Source organism: Amblyomma mixtum, chromosome 3 (genome assembly GCF_055824585.1).
Source record: "Amblyomma mixtum isolate Tamu chromosome 3, ASM5582458v1, whole genome shotgun sequence".
NCBI classification, from domain to species: Eukaryota; Metazoa; Arthropoda; class Arachnida; order Ixodida; family Ixodidae; genus Amblyomma; species Amblyomma mixtum.
Window position 1 is genome coordinate 429,714,936 of NC_143014.1, and position 9,602 is coordinate 429,724,537.

Sequence of the window (9,602 nt, forward strand, 5' to 3'; positions counted from 1 at the left end):
GCAAAATGTTAGATGCTGTGTTTAGCAACTTTCGAAGCCGGGATTTTTCTTGTTTTTTTGCGCGGTTTGCTACATGTGAATTTTTTTCAAATACCTCATATTAGCCTTTTTTTGTTTTTTTTTTGTTCCTCTTATTAACTTGTACCTGCCTTCTTAACTTGTTTACTTCTGTTTTCAGCCGTTTGTATTCTGTGTTTTATATCTGTTGTTTTCTTTCATGAATCCCCCCCTATGTAATGCCCGCATTGGGCCTTTAGGGTATTGAAATAAATAAAAAAAAAAGAATCAGAGAGCAGCACTGATGAATCTTGCGCCGCTAATCCAGCAACCTTGCGCTGTTGGGAAGCTTTTGGGCCTGCCACCAGACTTGTGCTGATCTTGTTTTTTCTTTTTTCTCTTCCAGGAAGGCAAGTTTCCCGGCGGCGCAGCCACGCTATTCTGTCTCAGTCCGAACCCCTGAGCTCCTGCGGAAGTCCTTAAACAATAGCTCGAGCGGCATCGGCGGATCGCCAGGGGCCGGTCTGCGTAAGTTGGGGACGTCGCAGGGTCTGCAGCCGCTCACCTTAACGTTTCGTCCGATGCTGGCATCTTCGTTTGCTTTCTCATCGAGCAGTGGAGTGCCGGTAGAAGGAGCGGTGAGCGGATGGGCTTGCTGTTGCGGAACTAGTACTCCAGTCGTGTACAGCCGCACATAGCCATGGTAAGCGGTGCTAAGAGCCGAAACCGATCGAAACTGCGCCCGATGCCTACACATTTCCCGCCGTACCGTAGCCGGGTGTAGATTCATTCCGCGGACCGCAGTCTCTGGTTGCTGCTTTCGATGTTGCTTCCGCCGAAACAGCGGCACGTTTATGGAGCCCTTCTGGGCAGGCAGTAAGAGCAGAGAGCGACGTATCCGTACACCTGCTGGTCGTACCACCTTTGCATTGGATGCTGAGTTTTCACTGAGCTCTAGGCGGGGAAAGCGGCGGCTGCCACGCGGAACTTCGGATTTGTGCCGTATTGAACGTGTTTTCGGGAGTTACGAAAAACGCTTTACAGCGCAGGGCTTGTCATTTCCAGCCAATGAGAACTTCGCTGAAACATCTCTCGGTCCGCCAAGAATACCAAGGTAGCAGCTGCGTTAGTTACTTGCCTTGGTATTACACGTGCAAACTCGACAGGACGTAGCGTTGGCAACGGGGACCAAGCCGGTACAGGTGGTGAACCATGATACGGGTTTGACCGACATCCGATTGGTCGGCAAAACTGTGACGGTAAAGTAGTGGGTCGTTGATGTCTCCAACAGAGGCTCTCTGGCGGTCGCTGCCAGTGTGGCTGCTTTTGCGACCACAGTGGTCGAGAGGTGCAGCCAAGCTTCCTGGAACCGGATATGAAGCCTGATGATGCCAGGGACGTGATGCGGTAGCCGAGGGACGACCGGCGACTGGTGGAGTAAGCCGACGTTGGTGCCGGCAGCCGTGAAGCCGCTGGCTCCGCATTTGCTGGGTGTGAGGATGTGGGAGATTGCAGGTTGTATTTAACACAAACACTAAAGGTATAAGCAATAAACGAGGCGGCTTTTATAGGAAAGGAAACCAATTTCAGTATGGGCGTGGAAAAAAAGGAAAGAGACAAGAGAGCAACGCAACAACACACGGAAAAAACACACGGGGGAACAGAACAAAATCCTCGCGAGAAATACAGGAAAAAGAAAGTCGAAAGGAAAGGCACACTACTTGTCTCTCATACGAGCATCGAGCGGGGAGGACTGGCTGGGTGTCGGGCAGTCAGGCAATCTCTGGGCGTTCCAGTGTCGATGCACTGTTGCCGGCGTTTCCCCGTAGGCCTTCAGCGCTACCGCAGCGTCAGCGTCTGTGGGCTCCCAGCACGGTTCCCAGGTCTGGTATCCCGCAAAGGCCACGTAGGCGCCCGAGGCGGCCTTTGTGGAGCAGCTGAGGGATGGACGGAGAAGAGTGGCGCCTGGGCCTGGTGGTTGAGGCTCTTGACGGATGTCCGGGTCTAGTGGCCCGTACGTCTGCGGCTGAGGCCCAAGCCCGGAACTCGGGGAGCCAGCAGAACTCGTCCAGGTCCGTCGCCCACCGCGCTCTTCTCTTCTCTGCCACGTAATCCTCTTCTACCTGTCCCGGCGTACCCCTCCGCACGCGCTCCTCGTGCTTTTTCCTCTTCTGCCACACAATTGACGTTGGGTGGCGCTATCTCCTTACAGAAAAGGCCCCCTCTTCGGAAGTTTTTTCCAAGGGAAAGAACTCAACTTCAGGAGAGCGACCCCAGACGCGTTCGACGATCGCACCACAGGACACCACACCACAGCGCGCACACTACACGCCACACACGATACGACGGTCGTCAATGTTCGATACACAGACATTCGCACACACAGCAAAGAGCGTACATGAAAAGGAAATGTAAAGCGTCCATAGAGGGCGAAGAAACACGGAAGGCATAAAAAGTAGATAGCCGACACTCAAAAGCAAACATGAACAAACACAGACAATGCCAACAAGAACAGGTGTGGGCTACATTCTTCAGTATTCCATTCTTCACATCAAACCACTTCACCCTCCCGAGAACTCTTTCAGCTAATACTTCCGTTTTCCATTGTGAAACCGGTTTCTCCAAACCGACCTCGGTCTCCACCATGATTTTAAATGTTCCCGTCCTACGGCGTTATTTACCCTGTTCTACCTTGCCTTCGACACAGTTCGTTGACACGTATCACACGATCTGACATAACTTTTAATGTCAGCCTGTACACCGGGCCAATAAAACTCACTGAGCACCTTAGCGATCGTTTTGCGTATCCCTCGATGACCGGATAATGCGCTCTCATGCGCCGACATGAGGATTTGCGTGCGTAAGCACTTCGGTACCACCGCTTGTTCAACGACTCGGCCGGGACACACTTGGTATGTCCGGAAAAGAACACCGTCATCTGTATCAAAAGAGTGGGCGGTCTGTCCCTTGCCACGAAATATTTGCCCCAACTTCCTGCGACACACCTCTAAGGTCGGGTCTTCTTCCTGTTTGAGGCGAAACTCCGGCCGTGATAAGTGGAGTGTGTTCAGAGTGGGGCTTTTACTACTCTATGAAACCATTGCTGTCACCGTAAGGGAAGGAACATCGACCGAACTCGTCATGGCAAGGGAAACTGCCTGATCAGTTAGAACTGGCGGGTCGACCGAGAATGGAGGTTTAGCGCCAGGGACATTGCCTATTATGATGTCGTACAGCGGCGTAGACAAGCACCGCGCGATGGCCTTACCCGAAAAGTATGGTGAGGAAATCACCACCTCCGCTTCCGGAACTTCTACACGGGTCCCATTGGCCAAGAATAATGTAGCCTGTTTCCCTGTAAGTGCCGCTGCCGGTACAAGGGACTCACGCACAACAATGCCGGTGCTGCCCGTATCCCGTAACACCGAACCAGGCTGGCCGAACACCTCACCGTGCCCCACGGGCATAGCAGTTTCCACCGGGTTGGAAGGACAGACCATCTCCCCCAACTGGCCCTCTACGCGCGTTATCTCTGCAGGGTTATCGGGGTGGGAATATCGAGGTGTCATGCAACAGGCGGACTCCTCACGGTCTCCTGGTCTCTTAGCTTTGCATGACTGGGCATCATGTCCTACCTCGCGGCACCAGGTGCAATACAATTGCTTCGGCTTCGTCCGACAATCTGACGCCTTGTGCCCAGTCTTCTCGCAAAGAAAACACCGAAGGCGGGATTGTGAACCCGAAACCTCGTCCTTGGCCTTATTTAACGTATGCTCCCCCTGCTCTTTAAAGAACAAGTTATTTTGCCGCTGTGCTTCGAGAAAATGATCAGCAGCGTCCGCCTGCTTGCAAACTGTCTTGCCCTCCCGCTCACGTAAGAAAAGGGCTAAACGGGAATCACAGTTGTTCAGGAATTTCTCGCTCACGACCATCTCGCGTACTACCTCAAAATTGCGGCCTTCTCCCCGCATCTCGACCCAACGGTCAAAGAAACTAAACAACCTGGCAGCATATTGCGAGGCCGTTTCGCCATCGTGGGGCTTGCTCTGGCGAAACTTTTCTCGGTAGCCTTCCGCGGTAAACCTAAACCTCTAAAGCAAGGCAAGCTTCGCTTTGTCATAGTCCATGGAATCCTCAGGCGAGAGCCGACCGAAGACCCTAAGTGCTTCGCCGCCAAGGCACAAGCTCAACGCCGTTGCCCACTTTTCTTTTGGCCAACCCTGCCCCGTGGCCACATGCTCAAACCTCTTTAAATAGGGATTGAGGGCATCCCGCGCTTCATTGAACTGTGGTATGAGGCTGTGCGGGTTAATGGAGCTGGCCGATGAGACGCTACGCTCTCCACGGTCACTCGGAGGATTTGCGCCACCCTCCATGAGCCTTATTTGTAGCTGCAAGTTCCGCGCCTCTAACTCCAAACGTTCCTTCGCAGCCTCACGCTCCGTCTCTAAATTCCGTGCCTCTAAATCCAATTTCTGCTTCGTAGCTTCACGCTCAGCGGCGCTCTCTTCCCGCACCTTACGAAGCTCGTCCTCCACCCACGCTCGCAACTCCGCGCCGCACAAGCCCATGCGCTCGCCTAAAGCAACCAACTCTGACGCGCTCATACTGTTCCTAAATTAACACAACAGGCAAAGAAATAAAAACCGACCTCGTTCTGTCGTAGCGGACGCCAAATTTGTGAGGATGTGGGAGATTACAGGTTGTATTTAACACAAACACTAAAGGTATAAGCAATAAACGAGGCGGCTTTTATAGGAAAGGAAACCAATTTCAGTATGGGCGTGGAAAAAAAGGAAAGAGACAAGAGAGCAACGCAAGAAGACACGGAAAAAACACACGGGGGAACAGAACAAAATCCTCGCGAGAAATACAGGAAAAAGAAAGTCAAAAGGAAAGGCACACTACTTGTCTCTCATACGAGCATCGAGCGGGGAGGACTGGCTGGGTGTCGGGCAGTCAGGCAGTCTCTGGGCGTTCCAGTGTCGATGCACTGTTGCCGGCGTTTCCCCGTTGGCCTTCAGCGCTACCGCAGCGTCAGCGTCTGTGGGCTCCCAGCACGGTTCCCAGGTCTGGTATCCCGGAAAGGCCACGAGGCGCCCGAGGCGGCCTGTGTGGAGCAGCTGACGGATGGACGGAGAAGAGAGGCGCCTGGGCCTGGTGGTTGAGGCTCTCGACGACGGATGTCCGGGTCTGGTGGCCCGGACGTCTGCGGCTGAGGCCCAAGCCCGGAACTCGGGGAGCCAGCAGAACTCGTCCAGGTCCGTCGCCCACCGCGCTCTTCTCTTCTCTGCCACGTAATCCTCTTCTACCTTGTGGGGACGCTTTCGTCCCCTGCGTTCGCTTTCCCTCAATGCGCTAGTTCCCTGTGGTTAGCTCCTCCGCAAAGCACTCCTCTCGGTTCGGTGACTTTCCACTAACAGGGGAGGGCGCTCGCGTCGCAGCGACACCAGCGCCACGGATGGCGTTTTGCTGCGCGCTCGCGGGGAGCTACGGGGTCTCTACTCCCTGGGACAGGGAAGCACTCGGACGTTTCCGCGCGCCGGTCCGCTCTTCGCCGCGGGCGTCTTGTGGTTGGAACGTGCTCCCGCCACCCCGTCCCGTCGGGCCTCGGATCTTCCCTTTGCCCTACCGTGGGCGAACGTTCGCTCGTAGCCGTGCTGGTGAGTCGGACATCCTAGATTCCTCAGTGTATTTTGTTGCTAGCTGGCGTTATTGTTGCTATAGCAATAAATGCCTTGTTTGTGTCAGCCAGTGTGTCGTTCCTTTGTTCCCGTAGAGCACGGCCCGCCGTGGTCGGCGTGCGCTCAGTAGTGTACGCGACCACGGGGTGGGGTCCGCGCGGTTTTGAACTGGCTCAGCCGCGCTTAAGCGGGGAATACGTATTTATCTCCCCCTTTTCAACCCCACATCTGGCAGCCCAACGTGGGGCCTTCTCTTGGAACATTGGACGACTGTCGGTTCGGTTCGAGGAACGCTCTTTGTCCGGACTTGACAAGTGGTAGGCCTAGTGTGAAATTTGATCGCTAGGACCTGCGGCATGCTTTCTTGAGTGCGAGGTGTATTGCGCTGCAGCATGTTTGAACTTTTCGACATGCGCAGCATGTTTTTTTTGCGAAGTTTTCTTCCTGGAGTTTCTTCAAGAACCACTTGGTCCGCATCGAGGGAGCGCGAGGCCTAGCGCCCGCGGAGTTGCCGAGCCGAAGCGAGTGAGTACGGAAGCCGCGTGGGTGGTCCGAGTTTTCTGTATATATTTTCTCGCTGTCTCTTTTTCGACTCTGGGAGTCGCGGCTCCGGGAGCCGGGTGGCCTGGGGCCACGGGTGCCGTTACGAGCTCGCTGGTATTGCAGCTCGGCACCGGGCGTTCCGACACCGTCCGATACGGTGGGCGCCGATCACTCAGCAGCTGCTTCGTACAGTGAGCGGGGAGGACCACCCCACAATGCTGATGTCTCCTCGCGGCTGCGCGCACGAAACCCGTTTCGGGTCTTTCTTTTGTTGGGGGTCGTCGACCTTTACAGTGGTAGTGAGGCCTAAGGCTATTCATAGCTGCCTGCATCTTGTCAAAAGTGACACGACCACCGGACCGTGGTATTGAGAGGGGGCGCACTTTGCTGGCCCACCCGTTTTTTTTAACCTCGCATGAACCGAGCATTCTCGTTCAACTCAAGAAAGGGCTTTGTTCACTCGAACTTTGCGTTGCACAGCCGCCCGACACGTTTTGCTAGCGAGTTGAGCATTGAGCCACGTGGCCCTTGTGTACGCCGTTTCCCCTCCCGTGACCTACGTTAAAGGCATGCGGAGTGTGTTTTGGCAATCTTTCAGATCCAGTGGAGCCACTCCGGCTTGCTGGCGTGTGCACATCGTCTCGCTGCCGCCTGCTGCGACGGAGCGGCCTGTATCCTGTTCGCCGCATCCATCCGGGGCAGCCGTGGCGAGACCAGACAGCAGCCACCTCCGGCTGCTGCTGCCCTGGCGACTACTGCGGAATCTTGGCCTGCAGTGGTCAACCGGCCCTCCTCTTCGCGGGCCTGCGGGCACATAGCCCGCGGGCCATGCGAGTCGTCCCAGCGGAGACCTTCACGCCGCCTTCGGAATACCGCGGAAGACTGCGTGCACGCTGTCGGCGTGACCTCCGCTGCAAGACCTGCCTCAAGTGCATGAAGACCAGGAGACTCCTCCATAGCATGTAACTTGCAGGCGCGGGGGTCTATTTAAGGTTGGGGGGATGTGGGGACGCTTTCATCCCCTGCGTTCGCTTTCCCTCAATGCGCTAGTTCCCTGTGGTTAGCTCCTCCGCAAAGCACTCCTCTCGGTTCGGTGACTTTCCACTAACAGGGGAGGGCGCTCGCGTCGCAGCGACACCAGCGCCACGGATGGCGTTTTGCTGCGCGCTCGCGGGGAGCTACGGGGTCTCTTCTCCCTGGGACAGGGAAGCACGCGGACGTTTCCGCGCGCCGGTCCGCTCTTCGCCGCGGGTGTCTTGTGGTTGGAACGTGCTCCCGCCACCCCGTCCCGTCGGGCCTCGGATCTTCCCTTTGCCCTACCGTGGGCGAACGTTCGCTCGTAGCCGTGCTGGTGAGTCGGACATCCTAGATTCCTCAGTGTATTTTGTTGCTAGCTGGCGTTATTGTTGCTATAGCAATAAATGCCTTGTTTGTGTCAGCCAGTGTGTCGTTCCTTTGTTCCCGTAGAGCACGGCCCGCCGTGGTCGGCGTGCGCTCAGTAGCGTACGCGACCACGGGGTGGGGTGCGCGCGGTTTTGAACTGGCTCAGCCGCGCTTAAGCGGGGAATACGTATTTATCTCCCCCTTTTCAACCCCACAACCTGTCCCGGCGTACCCCTCCGCACGCGCTCCTCGTGCTTTTTCCTCTTCTGCCACACAATTGACGCTGGGTGGCGCTATCTCCTTACACTGGGGAAGGGGATTACCACCAGGCCCAGCCAGGTAGAGGCGACGAAAGCGAGCACGGGAGAGTGCCAAGGAGCACCCCTGGGTTGTGAAGTCCAGCGTGTCCTCCTTCATTAGCCTCTGCCGGTTCCTCCAGAACTGGCGATCGTAAACGTGGCTGGGAAACTGGGTGCTAACATCGACGTAGCTCGTGACGTCACCGCCCAACAGCTATAACAGCAGCTTGTCACCGGGTACCTGCTTCACAAGCATTCAGCACCAGTGGCACCGCAGGACCTAATATCCGTACCCTATAAACGTGACCTTAATTTACAGGGTGGTTTTTTTTCCCCTTGAATTGCATCTTTAGTTTTTTTTCTGGTAGCCGCTACTGCTGACTGCTTGGTCTGTCGTGACAAGTGAAAAATGGCTGACACATGTCTTGCATGCAACGAACAGGTTTCTGAGGATGAAGCGTTTCTAACGTGCTCAGAGTGTTGTTATGTGTATCATCTTGGCACATGTTCTGGGGTAAGTGAAGCCACATACAAGAAAAAGGCAGAAACTGCAAAAAATGCATGGAAATGCCCAACATGAAAAACAGCTAAGGCTCGAAGAAACCGTAGCAACCATAGTGACAAGGAAACAAGCGAGGAACTGGAAATGAATCTTGCAAGTGAAATTGCAGATGTTCGTCTCGTGCTCACAGAAGTACTTGAGATCAAATCGAAAATCGGCGCACTAGGAGAGAAAAAGGCCACTGTGGATGGTATTGAGCAGTTTATGCAGGAAATGTCCACAAAATACGACGGAGTTTTGACAAAAATGAAACCAAAGGATGCAGATATATCTACCCTCGGAAAGCGAGTGGTAAAACTCGAGGTTCTGGTAACAGAACAAGAAAACCAGGAATTAAGGCAACAAGTTAACGAACTAGAGCAGTACAGCAGGCGCCAAAATTTAGAAATATTTCGGCTGCCCCATCATGAAAATGAAAACCTACTGGAAAAGCTTAATGTCTTGGCCACTGATCTCGAACTTCCGCTGCTTTTCGAGGCAGATTTTGAGGCTGTTCATCGATTGCCCTCACGGTCTGTCAAGGAGAGCACTAACAACGAGTGTGCTAGTAGTGACAGTGAGGTCGGGGAGAGTTCTAAGAAGGTTACACCTGTTCTTGTACGCTTCGTATCCCGTTCAACCAGAGACGCATGGCTTGCAAAAAAGGTACAGCTAAAGGAAGCGAAATCTAAAATCTTCTTCAATTAAAAACTGACAGCACAGAACAAGGCGCTCTTTTGGGAAATGAAGAAAACGGCCAAAGAAAAAGAGTACAAGTTTGCCTGGTTAAAGAATAGAAAAATGTTTGTTCGTCGTGGCCCCCGCACCCGAGTGATCAGGATTAGGACGACAAACGATCTGGATAAGATACGTTGAGTAACAGGCCGTATGCACACCACGGTAACTGATAGCAGCACCCTTGAATATGACAGCCCCATTCGCATAATCTTATCATAATGCTGATTTGTTGAAACATTCCAAGTGTTTACGAGAAAAAAAAATCAACTTTTCTTATTCCATCTCAATGCGCAAAGCCTTCGGAATAAACAGGGTTCTGTGGAAGCCCTCCTGAATGCACTAGACCATAAATTTGACCATAGACCATAAATGCACTAGACCATAAGGCTATTTGCCTCTTTTATCGGAACGAAAAAT

General features: G+C 53.9%; 1 pseudogene; it reads left to right on the forward strand.

The window, feature by feature from the left end:
• The first annotated feature begins 8,315 nt into the window (after positions 1-8,315).
• LOC149358070 (uncharacterized) lies at positions 8,316-9,323 on the forward strand (annotated as a pseudogene).
• The last annotated feature ends 279 nt before the right edge of the window (positions 9,324-9,602 follow it).